This window comes from Hippopotamus amphibius, chromosome 2 (assembly GCF_030028045.1).
Source record: "Hippopotamus amphibius kiboko isolate mHipAmp2 chromosome 2, mHipAmp2.hap2, whole genome shotgun sequence".
Lineage (NCBI taxonomy): Eukaryota > Metazoa > Chordata > Mammalia > Artiodactyla > Hippopotamidae > Hippopotamus > Hippopotamus amphibius.
The window spans coordinates 225,938,107-225,958,535 of NC_080187.1; positions in this window are offsets into that span (position 1 = coordinate 225,938,107).

Below are 20,429 nucleotides of genomic sequence, written 5' to 3' on the forward strand. Positions count from 1 at the left end.
ATGGACCTTAAGTATACTCTTAACTAAGTTTGGGTACATTTTGCATAAAACTGCCACAACTTTCTTGCATAAGTTTTTTCTTGGGGGGGGCATATTTACTCATTTTTCTTGAAAATACATCTATGAGCAGAATTGCTGGCTCATAGGGTAGGTATAGGCTTGAATCTCTAAGGAATTACCAAACAGTATGTAAAAGTTTTATACCATTATACACTCCCACCAATGATAGTTCAGAATTCAAGGGGACATGTATCCCCAGAAATGTTTGGTACTTTCAATCTTTTCAAAATTTAGCCAACCTAGTGGGAGTGATATGGTGTCTTATGGCTTTTAATTTACATTTTCTTAATTATTAATGATGCTGAACACCTTCTCGTGTGCTTGTTAGTCATTCATACATCTTGTAAAGTTTCTGTTAAAATCTTTTGCCCATTTTAAAATTTGGGGGCTGCTCATTTTAAAATTTGGGGGCTGAATACAAGTCCCCTGTCGTATATATGTGTTCTAAATATTTTTCTCTCAGACTGTGGCTCCACTATTTTCTTAATGGTATCTTTTGAGAAACTTTTGTGTTGAATGTATCCAGTTTACCACCTTTTATTTTTATGGTAAACACTTTTGTGTCCTAAGAAATCATTAACTACCCAAGTTGTGAGAACATTCTCTAATATTTTTTTCTTAGAAGATACATAATTTTAATTTATATGTTAGGTCAGGGATTCATTTCAAATTAATATTTAAGTATGGTGTGAGATAGGAATTGAGAAGTCTTTCTATAATGTTCTTCAGTTATCCAAGTATATTTTTCCTAAAAAATACCTTCCTTTCCCTATTGACTTCCTTTGGTGCCTTTTTGAGAAATCAGTTGAACATATACACGTAGATTCTTTTCTGTACTCTCTCTTTCTGATTGATCTGTTTAACTATCCTTAGAGAACTGCCAAATTATCTTGATTACTGTAGCTTAAAGTAAACTCTGAAATCAGGTAGGGTTGGTCCTCATATTTCTTTAAACTGAGTTAAAAAAAAATACTCAGTTGTTCCAAGAATCAAATGAAATAAGGTAGATAATTTTATCTTTCATAAAGAATTATACAAATGACAGCTGTTGTTAGAGTTAAGTGAAAGACAGTATTGAATAGTTAAGAATATATATTTTTTTATGAACAAAGTGAGACTGTATCTTCTTTTTGCTAATTGAGGATGCTTTAACTTTGAGGATGTTACATCTATGTGTCTTTGTTTCAGTATGTGTTAGTGATAATAATCGCATCTATCTCATAAGGCAGGTTAAAAAATTAATAGATGCTAACTAAGCAATTAGAAAAATGTCTGGCACATTGTAAGTGCTAAATAAATATTTCCTATTGTATTACTTATTTACTAAGCATAACAACTTACCCCAAAACTTAGTGCCTTAAAGCAACGGTTTTGTGAGTCAGGATTCTCAGTACAGCGTAGCTTAGTCCTCTGCTTCTCTCACAAGACAGCATTCAAGATGCCAGCTAGGGCTGGAGAATCACGTAAAGGCTTGACTAGAAAAGGAGTCACTTCCAGTGCCACTTATGTGGTTATTGGTAGGAATTAGTTCCTCATGGGTTGTTGGACTGAAGGCCTCTGTTCATTGCTGTTTGTTGGCCTGGGGCTGCCCTCAGTTCCTTGTTGCATGGGTTTCTTGAGGATAGGATCTTGCTTCATCAAAGTGTGCAAGCCAAGAAGGCAACAGAGAGAATGTCAGTAGCAAGATGGAAGTCATAATCTTTTGTAACCTATCATGGAAGTGAGATCCCATTGCCTTTGCTGTATTCTGTTTGTCACGGGGTCCAGCCAATGCTCAAGGTGAGGGATTACAGAAGGATGTGAATGCCAGGAGGCAGGAATCCTTGGGAGCCGTCTTAAAAGTCTACCTACTAGACATAGAGAACGGAGTTGAGGACATAAGGTGGGAAGGGGAAGCTGGGACGAAGTGAGAGAGTAGCATTGACATATATACACTACCAAATGTAAAATAGATAGCTAGTGGGAAGTTGCTGCATAACATAGGGAGATAAACTCCATGATGGCTGATGACTTTGAGAGCCAGTGTAGGGAGGGTGGGAGGGCGTCTCGGGAGGGAGGGGATATGGGGATATATGTATAAATACAGCTGATTCACTTTGTTGTACAACAGAAACTGGCATAACATTGTAAAGCAATTATACTCCAATAAAGATCTGAAGAAAAAAAATAAATAGAATAAAATTTTTAAAAAGTCTAAGCATTTAAAAATATTTAAATTTGTTATTTTCACAATTTTATATGATAATTTTATGCACAAAAGAAAAATTAGATGATTTTATGTAATATTATCTGTCTTTAAACAAATATTGCCATATATGTTGAAGGAAGTCCAATACAGAGAGATATACAGCTGTTAAAATCATATTTGAGTCCCTAAGATAGAGACTTTTGCCCTAATGTTCCTTTTTTTTTTTCAGTTTGAGTGATGATTGTTTAGTTTTGTGTTTTAGCTGTGACTTAATTCTCAATCTATGACTTTTCTATAATGCAATGGTTGATTATTTTCTTGTCTTCTTGTTAAGGAATTATAAAATTTATTTTAATTTTTAAAAGGTTAACTTTCCTCCCTTGATACATTATTATTTTGATCTCTTTCAAATGTATCTTATAGTTTCGAGACTGGTAGCATGCTAGTTTTCACCTATGCAGGCCAAAGTTTTTGTGCCCTCATAGAAAACATAATGGTTTATTCTTGGGTAATTAAACTCATTTATATATTTTATGACTATATTTATTTTTTTCTTTTAACTACCTTGTGACTTTTTTGAGGGAGGAGGGGGTTCTAATATAAGTTCTACTGGTGCATAATTCCTTGTATAGACACAAACATCTTTAAACTTCAGGACAAAGACAACTTTCAATGCTTCTGGAAAATGATTGCTTTAATATGAACTATTTTGAGTGAGAGGTCTGTACTTTAGAACTCTCAGGTGAATGCCATCCTGTGCCACATATTTATTACAATTTTGTTCTCAACTTGCCATTCCAGCATTTCTGTTTTTGATAACTTAGGTCTCATTTCTCTTATCTATAAAGAGTAAACAAACCCAAGGGTATTTTTCACTGCTGTAAGCAAACCATCTTGAACTTTTTTTCTATAAGGATTTTCCAGTACATGAAAAGATAGAAAATATGTGATGATCCAGTTATTATCTTTTCAATTTTAAGCAGAATAGTTATTTCTTGTATTGAAATAAATGCTTTGCATGAATAGAGTACATTGTATTCTGGTGTTATCTGTTTCAACAAACAGGTAAATAAGTTCATCTAGTGGTGGTATGTTGTGGCCCAACTTTACAGATAAAGTCTTCAACTCATGATAAGACTGAATCAAACAGATATTTGATTCTAAAATAGCTGCATCAAGTTTATATTTTGAGAGCATATAGCCTGGGTGCATAGGTTGATATTAAATATACATATAAAATATGTGTATGTGTTCATTGCAGGAGGGAAAATGAGGGTGTTAATTGGCAATAACAACCAGAATTCATAAGGATAAAATCATATCTATTTGATCATTCATTCATTCATTCAATATTAAAACACTTTAAAAATTTTTTTAATTTATTTTTGGGCTGCATTGGGTCTTCGTTGCTGCATGTTGGCTTTCTCTAGTTGTGGTAAGCTGGGCCTAATCTTTGCAGTGCATGGGCTTCTCATTGTGGTGGCTTCTCTTGTTGAGGAGCTTGGGCTCTAGGAGCACAGGCTTCAGTAGTTGCAACACGTGGACTTCAGTAGTTGTGGCTCACAGGCTCTAGAGCGCAGTCTCAGTAGTTGTGGTGCACAGGCGTAGTTGCTCCACGGCATGTGGGATCTTGCTGGACCAGAATTAGAACCCGTGTGCCCTGCATTGGCAGGTGGATTCTTAACCACTGTGCCACCAGGGAAGTCCCTTAAAACACATTTAATAATAGACCAAGGATACATCAACAACACACAAATGGAAAAATAAGTATCCCAGACTTCATAGAGAACATATTGTATTTAGGAGAGAGTGTCAGTAAATAAAAAATTAAAAAGCAAACAAGATTGTAGGTCAGATGCTGATCAGCATTATGAAAAAAGATAAAGCATAGATGGAGGTGTAACGAGTACTGAGGATGGGAGATACAGTTGCAATTTCATATCAGGTAGTCAGGGAGGCATTATTGTGATGGTGAAGAAAAGGCTTGAATGAAATGAGGAAGTGAGGCTGTGGATAGCTTTTAGCCACAAGGAATAGCCTATTCAGAGGCCCTGAGCTGGGAGCTTGCCTGATGGGTTTGAGAAATAATAAAGAACAAAATAAAGCAAAACGGGAAATAGTTGGAGTTGAAATCAGAGCCAGAGAGACAGGTGATGCTCAAGTTATGTACAGCCCTGAAAACTATTATAAGGAATTTGACAAGAATGTATTCACATGGCCATTAACCTTCCGGCAAGAGAGACTCGGAAACGTAGTCTTCCTTTGCAGACTGAGGTGGAATTTGTTTCTGCCACAAGTGAAAAAGTACAGTTTGGGGTGGGAGCAGGGCGTGGTGAGTGTGTGAGGGGAAGGAGCTGGGTAAATTATCTGGTATGGCTAGGCACAGGATAGGTATTTCAAGTTCATTCTTTAACCACATGAGCTTCTTTTAACACATTTTCACCATAATACTGAACCATTGATACTTTGTTTCAGAATCTCTCAAAGAAACAGTGGTCTCAGATTCAGCTTTCAGATTCTCTGTCCTCAAGGTTCCAGCAGAAATGATGCCTGACTTCGGGAGAGTATCCAAAACAGACCCTGCTCTTCTCCAACCTCTAGGTTTTCTTCCCAGGCATGGATATTCAAAATCTCCTTTCAACTAGTGAATCTACAAATCAGCTTCTAGAGGCTGCACGAACCAGTCATGAGATGAGAGGTGTCTAGACATATTGACCAACAACTACCATAATAGATTTTTATTACAGACCTACTTTGGTTTGGACACTAGTCTAGGTCTGGGAACACAGCAGAAGACAAGACTGTGTGTTCCTGCTTACTTAGAACTTAGGATCTAATTGGGTGAAACACAAAAATAATTTTCATAAAAGAGTTAGGACATAAGAAAAGTTTAGACTCAGAATAGTTGTAGGTATTCATAATGACTGAAAACCAGAGAATGACTGGTGGCCAATTTAGTGTAAGAGTGAGCTCTGGAGTTTCTAGGTTAAATTGGATGGTCAGGAAAATTCTCTTTAGGGAGACAACATCGAAGCCAGGCTGATTTCCAGGGTGAACTTATGAATGTGATAGGAATGAAGTGACCCAGGCAGAAAGAAGATCTCGGGCTCTGTGGGGAATGTGAGCTAAATGTGTTCTGGGAACGGCAGTGGTCCTATGAGATAAGTAAAATCTCTACCTATTAAACCTGTTACATGATCCTCATTTTTATGTGTTTTATATTAAATTTAAATTTTTTATAGAGATCTTACTCATTTTTTATATTCTTAAGTATTTAAAAATTTTTCTTACAATTACATGTACATCATTTATCTTAATTATCAAATTTGCTGATAATAAGGAAACCATTGATATTTGTATATTTACGTTTTCAATGATACTTTATAGAATTCTATAATTATTTTTAATACTTTTAAATTGATTATTTTGTCTGATTCATATAGACAATCATACTAAGAGAAAAAAGAAGACAAAGGCAAAAGAATCTGTCTCCCAAGGCAAAAGAAATAAAAGCAAAAATCAACAAATGGAACCTAATTAAGCTTAAAAACTTTTGCATAGAAAAGGAAACCATTATCAAAATGAAAAGAGAACCTACTGAATGGGAGAAAATATTTGCAAATGATATTACTAATAAAGGATTAATATCCAAAATATGTAAACAACTCATACAACTCAATATCAAAAAACAACCTGACTAAAACATGGGCAGAAGACTTGAATAGACATTTATCCAAAGAAGACATACAGATGGCCAACAGACACATGAAAAGTTGCTCAACATCGCTTATCATCAGGAAATGCCAATCAAAGCCACAGTGAGGTATCACCTCACAGCTGTTAGAAAGGCTATTATCAAAAAGACACAAATAACAGGTGTTGGGGAGGATGTGGAGAAAAAGGAACCTCTGTAGACTGTTGGTGGGAATGCAAATTGGTGCAGCCACTATGGGAAACATAATGGAGGTTTCTCAAATAACTGAAAATAGAATTACCATATCATCGAGCATTTTCACTCCTGGGTATATATTTGAAGAAAATGAAAACACTAAATTGAAAAGATACATGCACCCCAATGTTCATTTGTATATCTATATATACACACACACACATACGCACGTACACACACACACAAAAATATGTAATGGAATATTACTTAACCATAAAAAAGAATGAAATTCTGCAATTTGCAACCATGTGGATGGACCTAGAGAGTATTATGCTTACTGAAATAAGTCAGACAAAGACAAATACTCATATCACTTATATGTGGAATTTAAAAAATAAATAAATGTAAATAACAAAACGGAAACAGACTCACAAATATAGAGAACAAGCTAGTGTTTACCAGTGGGGAGAAAAAAGAGGGGAGGGACAAACTAGGGCTGTGGGATTAAGAGATATGAACTATTGGTACTACGTATTAAATAGATATGCAACAAGGATATATTGTATAGCACAGGGAAATCTAGCCATTATTTTGTAATAACTTCAAATGTAATATAATCTATAATAGTGAATACTATGTTGTACACCTGAAACGAATATAATATTGTAAATCAACGATACTTCAAAAAAATGGCAATAGAAAAAGAAAAAAAAAACTGTCTTCATTTCTATTTCTAGTTGTATGTCTATTTTTTTTTTCTTGTGCAACATCAGGAGCTCCGTTTTCTCTTAATTTTAATGAAAATATCTTAAACTTACTTCCATTAAGTATAATGTTAATAATTTGTCTTGAATTTTATTCTTTACTATACTGTGGAATTATCTTTCCACTTCAAGTTGGTCAAGAGTTTTATCAGGAATAGATGATAAGTTTAATCAAACATTTTCAGAATTTAAAAAATTATGTAATTATTCTACTTTCACTAAAGAATGATGAATAATAATGTGTTTGACTTTGATAGTGAACTCTAGTAATGTTATCTACATATTTAAAAAATTATTGCTGAGTTAAATTTGCTAGTATTCAATTTATAACTGTATATTAATGGTTTTGCATGTTTAATGATTTTGATATTGTTCAGGAGAATATTTAAAACTTTCTAAATAATAAAATTTTGTTATTAATTTTCACATATAATTTCTATTTTTGTTATAGTTACAGATTTTTACCTGAACACACTTTCTACATTTGAAATTTTGTAAAAGCACAGCATATTCTTGAAAAAATACTCGACTCTTTTAATAATAATTGACAGTCTATATCTTTCTAGTAATTATTTATTGTATCCAGATGCTTTGTAATTGCATTGATCAGTTATCAATCTAGCCTATTACAGATTGAAGGATGTGTTAAAGACTATCTTTACTGCTATGGGTTTGTTCATATATGTATATATTTATAATAGTTCTTTCATTTAATATTTAAAACTATGTTATTAGCTACCAAAGTTTCTATTAAACTTACTATTTATCAATTAAGGTATCCTATTTGCCTTACACAATGCTTTTGCCTTGAATTTTACTTTGAAGTACATAGCAGAATATGATCAGGAAGCAATTAAATTGGGAATTCAAAGGCATTGACTAGACCAGAGATTAAAATTGGATATCATGTACATAAAGATGTTGTATGAGACCTCGGGGGTGAATGGAAATATTCAGAGCAAGAGTATGCAAGGACAAAGGAACCAAAGGACATATTTTTAGAAACACCAATGTTTAAAGTACTGAAAGAAGAGCTAGCAAAGGAGACTGACATCAAATAGGTAGAAGAGAAGAACTGTGAAGAAGTTTGGTGAAGAAGCACAGCCAAGAGAGACTAAATCAAGAAGTTGGAGTTGTCAAACAGCATCAAAACATGTATAAACACAGCTGATTCACTTTGTTGTACAGCAAAAACTGGCACAACAGTGTAAAGCAATTATACTCCAATAAAGAGCTTAAAAAATATTTATGGTATACGCGGAAATGAATTGACATTCACTTTCAAACCATTTACTTAAACATACACACTAGAATGTATGATTGAGGAAAGGACTGTTTTAAAATGTTTTCTTCACTGGGTAGATCCAGATCCTAAATCATTGCCTGGCACATAGTGGATAATGATAAAATGTGTTGAATGAATTAAAAATATAATCTTAATTATTAAGACATTTAGCATATATGGTTTCAAGACAAGTGAACTTTGATATTCAAATATTTTTCTATGTCCCATTCTACTATATGGTAATTTACAGGGTTAGGTAGACCACAAAGTAGAGCAGCTTAAACCACTTTGGTTATAAAAGAGTTTACTTGGAACTATTACATAAAAATATTGAATATTCAAGTCATAACATTTTCTTCCTTAATCCACCCTATTTACATGGAGATGTACACATTTATTAATAACACTCAATTTATCTGCCTTAATGTTAATAGCCCATCAGAATAAAATGGCCAGTTCCTATAAAATGGAATTTATAATGAAATGCCAGATGAATAATTACTATGTTAAAAACTTTTTTTTTGTTTTGTGGGTTATTAAAGAATAAAATGGAAAATAAAACCCTTTTAGTTATAGTTAAAAATAGGTGATTAAAGCTACTTTTACGAAGTCCATTAAAACAGTTAATTCCATTTCAGAAATTATTTAAATAAAGGAAGATAAACAGTTATCAAAGCTCCACAATTTTTAAGTGGAATAAACTCTTCGTTAAATTTCATAATAATATAAGAGCTAGTAAATTACTGACAATATAAATTAATACATATACTAAGAAAAAAGAATGGATGCATATTAATTCAACCATAAAAATTGTTTCTCTTTATGGTGTTTACTATTTTAAAGTTGTATTTAAAGTAATTAATATACTTTCGGGAAATAATGCCAATTATTTTTAAAAATAAACTTTCCAGAAGCTTGTACAATTGAAAAATAACTGTTTTTTAAGGTATCAGTCTCTCTGAGAGGCTATTTACTTCTTCAAAATATGCTGCTCCTGCTTTTAAAGACTTTTTGGAAAAGGAAACAAGAATGAGTTAAATACATTTATTTATACATAAGTGCATTTGTGGAATGATGTTGATCTAACCATTTTAAACATTTTCTTTGAAGTTATATTCAAAACCTGTGACATATTTTTTTAAAAAACAGATTCAAAGATAGTAAAGATTTATCATCTTGAATTTTAGAAATAATGGAGGGTTTCCACATACTAAGGTTGATTGACATTTTGATCTTATGAAATGAATTATGCATAAAGATCATCATTAATGCAGAAGAAATAAACCCTATTGGCTTCACTTGTGATTTTAAATCATATATCCGTTTGGACATCAGACATCCTCAATTTTTCCTCCTTGGATTTTGACATGTATTTTTGCAGAAGCCCAGACACCAAGTATTTTTATTTAGAAATACTTTGCTTAACTTTCCCCAGAAGAAGAGAAGGAATGTTTATCCCTCATAATGTGAAGCATGATGTTCTGCAAAAGTATTCTACGTGTTCATGTTGTTTCCAGAACTAGTCTATTTATCTAAATTCAAATGTTGACCATTGTCCTCACAGCCTGTTATCTTACTCTAGAATTGAGATATGACATTTCCAATATTTTCATCAGTGCTAGACTTAACTCGTAGGCTGTTTTGTACACTTATTATCGATGATATTGTCTATAATTTTTAATCCTTTTGTGCTGGTGGAAACTTTTATTCTTGATATTTTATAGACATCTTTTTAACAAGTCAGTTGTCTCGCATGAAGATTTTATTACAGTTATGCAAACTGCAAAGTCATTCCCTTCTATGATAAACAGCATCCCTTTCTCAGCGTAACTATTACGATAAAATAAACGGTTAAATGTGAATGTGCTGTAGTATGAAGTATGCATTTGTACCACCATTCAGTGACCATGCCTCATATTCTACATAGGCCAGAAGTTCAGCATCCTTGCTTTTTCCTCAAATGACAACTAAGCTGCCTTTGTGCTAGTCCAAGATATGAAATGTAACGGTTGGTTAGTAGATTTTACGTAAGTTCACCTTTTGCTTTTGTCATTATCAGCAATCCCAGTACCAGTAGATGGGGCACAATGAGTTTAATACATGAATATTTTTTGTTAATCAACTCATGAAAAGGTCCTCCTACGTCCCTTGTGCATAAGATGAAAAAAAAAAAAAAGGAGCTGAATACTCGTGGTAACTTTGGATGGGCTGAAATAACAGTGCTCAAAGACGTAACGAATCACTCATTGTCAACCAGGAGAGAGGTTGCCACCATGAGCTTTGTGTTTACACCTATCATGTTCAATACTTTTAATCAATGGTTTGGATTTATCATATTTATTATGCGAGTTACAGATTTAACAAGAGAAAATCAAGTAAATTTGGGTCAAAAGAAAAAAAAATAACCTGCCTATTCAAGATGAGACAGCTAGATTTTAGCAGCAGAATATATTTTTGAGACAGCTAGATTTTAGCAGCAGAATATATTTTAAAAATCTTAGGATGGACTTGAGGACACGGGGGCGGGGGGGGGGTGCGAAGGGGAAGCTGGGATGAAGTGAGAGAGTAACATTAACATATATACACTACCAAATGTAAAATAGATAGCTAGCGGGAAGTTGCTGCATAACATAGGGAGATCAACTCCATGATGGGTGATGACTTAGAGGGCCAGGATAGGGAGTGTGGGACAGAGTCGCGGGAGGGAGGGGATATGGGGATATGTATATAAATACAGCTGATTCACTTTGGTGTACCTCAAAACTGGCACAACAGTGTAAAGCAATTATATTCCAATAAAGAGCTTAAAAAAAAGTCTTAGAAATTTTAGTTAGCAGAAATCTTAAAATTAGTCAATAGTGGTAGATGGTTTCTAAAAACATACACATTTATGTTATATTCTGAGTATAAGGGAGGACATAGTCTTATTATGCTTTATCCCAGAATAACCAGGCAGGGGTATTAAAGTGACAACATTCAGATAACTAAAACAAGATTAAAGAGTGTCAATGGATTTAGAGACATTTGAAAATGTGTATGCAGTATGTTCCTTAAGATCGGGGAATTTTACCTTTGAACAATAGACTTGGAGGAAAACTAACTTTTGTTTTCAAATGTTTGAGAATGCCTGTTGGAGGAACATGCAGACTTACTTGTTCCACCAGGCCCCAAATTGGTGAACCACCATCATGGAGAGGAAGTGCCAGAGAGGCAGATTTTTTTTCCACTGTAAGAAAGAGCTTTCTGATACTAGCACCTATTCAAATTAAAAAAGGACTATCCTAAAAAGTCATGAGAGTTATGTTGCTGTGAAGATAAATTAATAATCAGAGGTTATAATTTCAAGCTCAGAGGCTGTTAGATGGTTAAGGAGGCACATTGGTAGGATAGGGCTCCTCCATCTCTAACTCAGTAAAAACAGCTCCATGTTTATATATTTTATGAATCCAGCTTTTATAAGATTAAAAGAAAAAATTTTCTATTTTTTAAAATTTTGCAGCTACTGAATTACATAATCATCTGGCAGTAGTGCTGTAAAGAAAATTTAAGCACTTAAATTAGGTGGCCTTTAAGTCTTATCAAACACTTTTAATACGTTATAATGAAATTATAACATTGCCTACAAATAACGTGTCTGAGATGTTTACAAACTTTCTTTTTAATCCTAACCACAGCCCTGAAAGAAAGCTTTATTATTTTTACATTGAAAACTTTGAGGATCAGAAAAGTTTAGCAAATTGTGCGAGGGCCTATGACATTTGGAAAGAGCTAGGTTTATAACCTTTGGTTACGCTTTTACCATTGCATGATATTATAAAACCATAGAATTGAGAATTGTCTTAGAGATCATATCCTAAACCAGTCTAGCTCTGATATTTTAAGATTCACATATAGCATCACCATTCAGTGACTGGCGAATCTGTATTTTAATATCTTCAAGGTCACTCACTTGTTCTTCAGTTATCTCATTCCATTTGGAGTAGCTCTGGCTATGAAAAAGTACCTTCTTATGTGAACTGATATCTGTCTTCCCATTTGACACAATTTAAAACCTACGTGCTTTTTTTGTCTTTGCCTGCTATGTTCTTCTCCTTGAAGGTGTTTATATTTAAACTGGGGAAGTACAACATGGAGACGGAGCATAACGATATAGTAAGTGTTTCTGCAATAGGATTACCTTCAAAAATGCCCTTTTTCTAAAATAAATTATAATTTACAACAACAGGGCTAACACACTCATTATTACTTGATCTGCTCTGGCAAACACCTTTGTAAAATAAGATATTATAATGACAAGCATAGTCACAGTTCAAAAAACACACTAACAAGCATTCTTTCGGAATTGAGGCTCAATTGGCAAGTGAATAAAGTGTATAGAGTAGAAATCACTAAAGAACAATCTCGCTACTTCCAGGATAGTTAATTAGAAAAGGCAATAAGAATCTAGCAATCTCTAGGGGAAGAGAACCATAAGCTCTAGGTGGAATCTCAGCTGTTAGGGCTGGCCAAATCAATCAGCAGACAACAAGCATATCCTTAAAATGGGCAGAGAAAAGAATAGCAGGAGCTGACTACAGAAAGGGAAATGTGAAACTAAGAGAGATCCTGCAACAGGCACTGGGGCACTCACTCATGGAAACTGTGCTTTTAAGACAGTAGTTAGTTCCTGGGGACAAGGCATGTTTTCACTCTGTGGGTACCAATCAGAAACAAAGTAGACATGGACAAATAAAAGGTGTCTGATTACTGGATTACAGTTCATCTCAAAGTAGGTCAAGTATTTAGACACAGGTATCTAATTTATCTACTTTATTAATCTTAAGTGATATTTCACTTTTCCTCCATTACTTTATGGAACTAAGTTGCTATCATTCGGGAGACAAATTTTAGTTTTTTAGATAGAAATGTGTCTTTGTGTGTCAGTGGTCTAAAATGGAAATTAATCAAGCTACCTAAGTATAAAAATGTTCACAACATTTGTAAGTTACGAATTGCCTTATGCCCAAAGGGGGTACTACACTCTGAAATATAATAATAATCACTGAGGTATACCACGTGTCCAAATGTCCCTAACGTGTTTTTGTACTATCATTTGGGCGTCATTGACCCAGAGATATGCTTCCCATTTTGGCATTAGCATGTCACTGAAGGCTATGAGAGTTGAATACAAGTAAAATAACATTTTAGGTCAAATTATTGTATTTATTTACTCAAAGGAATATAATGAATCCTTAGCAAATGTACCTTTGATTGCTAATGCTCAGACACAGTATACACACAGGACTTCAAAAGATCAAAATGAGAGCGACTGTTTCATCACTGTTATGTGATGCTGTTACAGACAATAAAGAGAAGCTAAATGTGATTCTCTTCATTTCTTTTTTAGTTCTTCTAGTCTCTAATTTTATGAGTTCCTAGCAAACTAGAGTCTTCTGGGAAAATATTAGTTCATTTTAATGGAAATATGGAAATGAAAAGAAAGCAAAGTTATACAAAATTTTATACAACACACACACACACACACACACACACACACACAGAGAAATATCTCATAGTTCCCCATTATCCAGCAATCAATTTTGGACTTCTTTTTTTGTCCTAAGATTTCAGGTTCAGATCCTATAAGGAAATATTTCTCAGTTTTTAAATTTATAATTTTCTTTAAAAGAATTGTAAGGTAACTTTATCTTTGCATTTTATATCTTAGAAAAAATACAGGCATACATTCAAGGCTCTGTCCCATAATAAAGAAGTCTACTGAGTAACAATAACTGGAAAGAACTACTGAGAGTGTTGGAGAGCTCAGATAAAGTTTATAATAGGAACCATGAAAAGGATTGGAAAGCTGTCATCATTTGCTAATACATTCTGCAACGACTGCTTAAAAGCAAGTAAGTTTTTTTCTTAAATCATATCTCCATGTCACTCCTGATACATCATTTTAGCTACCCTCCATGGTTGTGCTTATTCTATTATGATTGAATCATATTTGCTTTCATTTTATAGAACTATGACAGTCCTGGGGAAAAAAAAATACTGAGAATTCTAGCAGGGTAGAAATAATGCAATAGGAAGAGGAAAGAAATTAGTATTTCAACTCCATTTTGTTCTGATTCTCATATTTCGGAAATAGTTTCCTGCAACTTGAAAGCAGTTGTGCGGCAGGGCAGAATCAATTCACTTTCTAAGTTATATTTTGTTATTAGCCTTCCCTGTTAGTTAGGAGACTAATGCACAATGTTGGCATTGACTCTCTGTTTGAACTTAAATTTTCTAGGGAGGGAAAAAACACATAATCTGCTTTCCCATACTCTGTGATTAATTTCTGGAGTAGGAGATGTGAGGGAACCAGAGTGATCCTGTGCCCATCAAGCCGTGGGGGACATCTGCTTCAAAGCAGTTCGTAACTTTGCAACCAGATCTCTGTAGGTGTCACTTGTGAGCAACAGTGCAGAGGGTGCAGAGGGAAAACATGGGGAGGATGAAAAGGAAATGATTAATGCAGTTTTTGTTTCAGATTCCGTGACAGTTTAATAATGTGCATTAATGATGCATTTTGGCAATAAAGCTGTTTAATAATCGTTAAACAAAATTGCCATTGTCTATTAACACCAGAGTGTGTTATAACACTCTGCCTAATTCCTCACTAAATTCAACATAAATTAAATAACAGATTTAATGTATAGAGCTAAAGAGGAAGACCCCTTTAGTTTATTTTCCTAAGAAAATAAACATCCTTAAGGAAAATTGACTTTCAGGTTACAATTAGAGAACAAAACAGAAAGCTTCTTTTTCTTGATGTTCAAAATGATCGTTCAAGGATGGTAAAAGAAAATTAATATTGTTCCATTGTGGTGTTTTTCAGGAAAACGCATGTTAAATACTTGAAAATATTTGTTGCGTGTAATAGTCAAATTTTCAGCCTACAATGTATTTGCTTTCAAAGTCATTAAAGATTTTCCAATACTTTAGTTCAGAGATTGTTAGTGTTGGCGGGAGATCGGCCCTGAAGGAGAGGACAATGACTCCAGCGCCTGGCCCTCCCCACTGTTCTCTTCCTCACCAGTCTCTGGGCGAGGCTTAGACACGCTCTTCATCGGTGGGATTAGGTGACTGTGGTCCTGCCAAGTAAATTATGGAGGCATTCCTCTTCTCATTGTCTCTATGCATCTGCAAGGGTCAAAGGACTTCTGGACCAGGAAACAGATACTCCTTTGCATCCCAGTAGATGATCAAATATGCTAAGTTATATGTGATGTTTAGAATTATAATGACGTGTTTGATTGCAGGGAAATTCAAGAGTCCCTAAGAAGAAAACTGCTCTAAAGGGGGACATCCACATTTTTAGCTAGGCTTAGCACTAGGGCTCTGAACAGAGCCATATATATATATATATAAATTGTTAAAAACTTTGCTTCTGTGTTGTGAGATTTGGGTGGTTTTAACATTATTCCTTACATGTTTATATTTAACATTCTTTGTTAACTTTTCAGTATTGTTTGGACTTCTATGTGACTTCAAATGAGAAAAACTATGTTGGAGAAAAGGAATTATTATAGCTGAAATGGTTATATGGAATATAAAGATAAAGAAAAATTAAAGACGGAATAAATTTAATGGCATGAAATATGTTGAATATTTGCTACATGAAAATTTTAGTTAGCATGGATGAATCATATTATAGAGCTCCCTTTTCATTTAATAGGAAATAATTGTAGTGAATATCGAATAAAGTTTTTTTCTGTGAACGATCAGCTCAGAGTTTGTCTAAATGAAAAATAATATTCTATTTCTAAAGAGTGTCCATGTAAGATTAAAACATAGTATCACATGGTTATATGAATCTATAATTAATGTCATATTCATAATTTTGAATATTCCTAGTTAAAATAATCTTATGCCACACCTGAAGTAAGGAAAGGTTATAATATTTTGCAGATTACTCATGGAGTTGAACCTGTCTGTGCAAATTTGTAAATAACATAGTTTAAATATGCAGACCATGAGGAACTTCTAAGAGTTACTCAATTTTTACCTTTCTTCTTTACTAGAAAAGGACAGTACCAAAAATCTTACTGAAACTTTAAAAATACTATAATGTTCTTCCAAATCTCCTTCTAAAATCTATTTCTGTCAGCCCTTCCACATTTCCTTGCCTTGCTTTCTCCAGTTTTCTCATAGATTAATCTAACATAGATATTCCTAAATTTCTATCCAGCTATTAAATTAATACCTGCCAAGACATTAATAGTGCTAACACTATCAGCCTTTCTTCCACTGTCCCCCTTCCAAACTTATTAAGGCACAAGTTTAAGTGAGATTTCCTGGTTTCTAGATTTGCATTTACTAGAACTTCCTCTGAGGAATTATTGATATATTACAATATAAATGCAATGTATTGTACACATTAAACTTACATAATGTGTGGTAAACATATCTCAATTTTAAAAAGATATCAAAGTTTAACTTTAAATATATGCAGTTGATGTATATCGATTATACCGCAATTAAAAGTGGAGATAAAAATATGAAACATTTTAATTCCAAAATAAAATGCATGTGCTCACATATAAAACCAGTTTGATCATACTAAAATGGCTGGACATTTTACTGAATCTTTTATCCTGGGAAAGTATTTCCTTTTGCTTTTTTCTAATTTAAAACCATTTTCTTAAAGTCTCACCACTGTAGAGATAAATAAAATATCAAATTAACTACTCTATCTAAAAATGCCCTCGTTTTCTTCTAAACAATTAACTTTTCTTTAGTGGTTGGACCCTTTTTTCGCAGCAGTGTTTTGATTTTTTTCCCTCTAAACCATAGTTCCCTTGTACATTCAAGAATACATTATACCAGGATACATGAAGTCCCTAGAAAGATCTCTAATTTTAGATCATTTACCTGATTTTGTCTAAATACTGGAGGACAATAGATCTCCTGTTCTAATTTAGTGATTCTCACTGCTAATCTGAGGATAAGAACTAAACTGAATTTATATGTACCACCCGGAAAGGTTTGCTAAAATTATCAGTACTTGATCCACATCCTTGTAAATGTTAATTCCTATCAGGGATGGGGAATCTTTAATTTTTAAAAAACTTCCTGGGCTGATACTTAATGCATGGCCAGTCTTGGGAACCACTGGCCATTTCCAAACATCAGGGCTTCTTTAGAAGCAATGAGTAAGAACTAGAAAAATCTTGATAACTAGCTTTGCATTAATTTATAGGATCAAGGCCATGCATTTCTTCTAAGGAAAGCCTCAACCATCATTAACAATTTAGATAAGATAACCTGTCAGAGATAGTAAAGAGACCTAAGCTTCCTTAGCAAAAGAAGGAAAAGGTGAATATGGACATTTGCTAAAAAGTGTGGGCAAGTGTAGAATGAAGTGGAGAAGACTAAATGCTTTTTTTGCTAATCTCCTGATGGAAGGATATAAAATATAACAATATATTTAGACTATAATTATAGAAATTTAGGGTGATGAAACAATTTTAACCCTGTGCCAATATTCCCTAAAAATAAATAGTATCCTGAAATAGCTACATAACATATGCAAAACACACTTATATCTTATTTTGGCATGAATTATTTAGGTGATCACTGCAATGCTCTACTTCATTTAGCCAGAAATTAAGTATGGTTTCAATCTTAGGCTAAACATTAGGGAATTACTTTTGCAGCCAAAACAAATGACTTTGTCCTTCATGTCACTCCCATCCCCTCTCATCCTCCCCCAGACTCATTATGTCCCAAATTATATTTTAGGGATAACTGTTAGGATATTTGTGTCCAAAATGCCTTCTTCATCATTGGAGAATGATTAGAATTTAATGACAGACAGGCTAGCATTTCTCTCCTCAGACAATTTCCATACTACAATCAAGCAAGAATACCAGGGGTTTCCATTTTGCTAAAGTGTTTGACTAGATATATTGAATAGCTTCCTATTTTAAAACACCTAAAATACTGGGTGAAAAATACTGAAAAACAAATTTTATAAATGTAGAGCTGAACTTTCAGTGAAGTGAAGAGAATGTCTATGGTTCAGATCAATGATGAGATGGAATATTAGAGTGGTAAATATATTAGCTGACGTTGCAGCTTTACTGTCAGGGAAAAAGGAACTTAATTTAGTAGCTTGGTTCCAGTGTCCACATCAGAATAGAAGATGAAGTAGGGATGCTGGTAGTGAGCTGCAACTGAGTCTTCCCTGTAAAGTTGGGATCCACAAAATGATGAATCTTCAATGAAGTGATGGAATTAAAAACAGTCCTCCCACTGGCGCAGTAAGATAATCCAAAAACTTTTTTATGTGACTTTATCTCTACATGGAGGGTAAAAAATATCCACCTTAGAATTTGAAACCATATGTGCAGCAGATGCTTTAGAGCCTCTATATTTATCACCTGCTCCAGAACCACCTTCAGTTTCAGCCCCAGTGGTGGTGAATATTTTCCATGCATTTAGCGGACTTCTCAAGTTACTGCCCTCCACCCCCAGCTTTTTTCTGAAGCCCATAGCACCTGTTGATCAAGGGAAGACGGGAACCAGGAAAAACATTTCTCAACTCCCTCCCTTCAAAGGCAAGATTCTGAGGAATGTCTCACATTGTGTCTCAGAAGACCTTCCAGAAGTTTGAGCCCCACTTGCCTCCAGATACGATTATAGTGCAATAGCATGCCTTTTCTTGGTATCACATCCTTCCTTGCCTTACTGTCTTTACTCTCTCATTCTGACTTCTTGGGATCACCTCCCACATATGACACGTGTACATAAGTCATTGTATCAAGTAATGCTTTCAGACAAATACAAATTAAGACAATGGGTTTTTCACCTCATATAAATTTGGGGGTCAAGTTTATGTAACCCATATGATCTGGGAATTCTCAAACTAAAAGTATCGAAGCCAAGTTATACTCAGATCACTGAATCCCTGCACTCACCCGACAGTAACAAATGCAGGCACTCTGGTGGTAAACACTCTCAAACCAAACCACCTGGTGTCATTTCAGATAAAGCCCCTCTAAAATGAGTTCAAAATACAGAATCACAAAGCGTGAAACGGAGTAATCCATTCAAAGCAGTATGAAGAACTAAAGATTGTATTCTTTAACTGTTGCCTAGTGGCAACACAAATCTCATTATTTCATAGTTTCTTTGGGTTACACACTCAGTGCTCAGATGGGATCATTTCTCTCTGCTTCCAAGTTGTTTGTGGAATCAGCTGGAAGACTTGAGGTTGACTAGCTGGAACTAGCTGAAGACATATGTCTTACTGTTGTGATCACTACAAAATATTCCATATACTGTGTAGTTTATAAATAAAAGAATTTATTTTTTAAAGTTCTGGAGGCTAGGCTAGGTATTTGGTGTTTGGCAAGGACCCACTTCCCAGACTGCACCTTCTCCCTGTATCCTCTGATGGTGGAAGGGGTAAGAGATCTCTGTGAGGCCTCTTTTACAAAGGCACTAGTCCCATTCATGAGGGTTCCATTGTCATAACCTAATCACCTCCCAATGTCATCACCTTGGGCATTAGGTTTCTAACATATGGGTTTGGGGAGGACACAAATGTTCCGACCAAAGCAACTTGATTGGGACTAAAGGAACTGCTTTCAAGATGGCTAACAGCTGGCAAATTGATGCTCCTGTCGGCAGGAAGGTTCACCTCTTCTCCGTATGTTCTCTATAGGGCTGCTTGAGTGACCTCACAATGTGGTAGCCAGCTGTGCCAGAAGGAGCATACTAAGAAACAAAGGAGGCTATAATATCTTTAATGACCTAACCTCATGAATCACACACTGTGTGTTCTGCAATATCCTACTGGTTACATAGGTCAGTCCTGTTAAATGTGGGAGGGTGTGAAACCAGGTGGCAATGATTACTGGGGAAATCTTGGAGCTTGGCTACCACAGAGACTGTGGTAAGGTTTGTATTATGCCAAATTAACTAAGTACAAATTATCTCCCAGAATCCCCTCCCAGCCTAGCTCTGTGTTAGTGAGGCCCATGAGGGAGACTGTATATGGAATTTGGAAGGATGACGTGAAGCAGGAGGTACGTTCTCTTTCTTTTCAGAAAGTCCGTGCTGGGCGCAGGGCACCGTTGCCGCTCACGCATGTGGTTGTTACTCTGCTGTCCCGCCTAGTGGGATAGTAGCTAAACCTACAGGGACACCACACCTGCCAGATGCCCCCTTTCAGCCCCTTTGACTTCTGAATGAGGTGTGTTTTAGCTG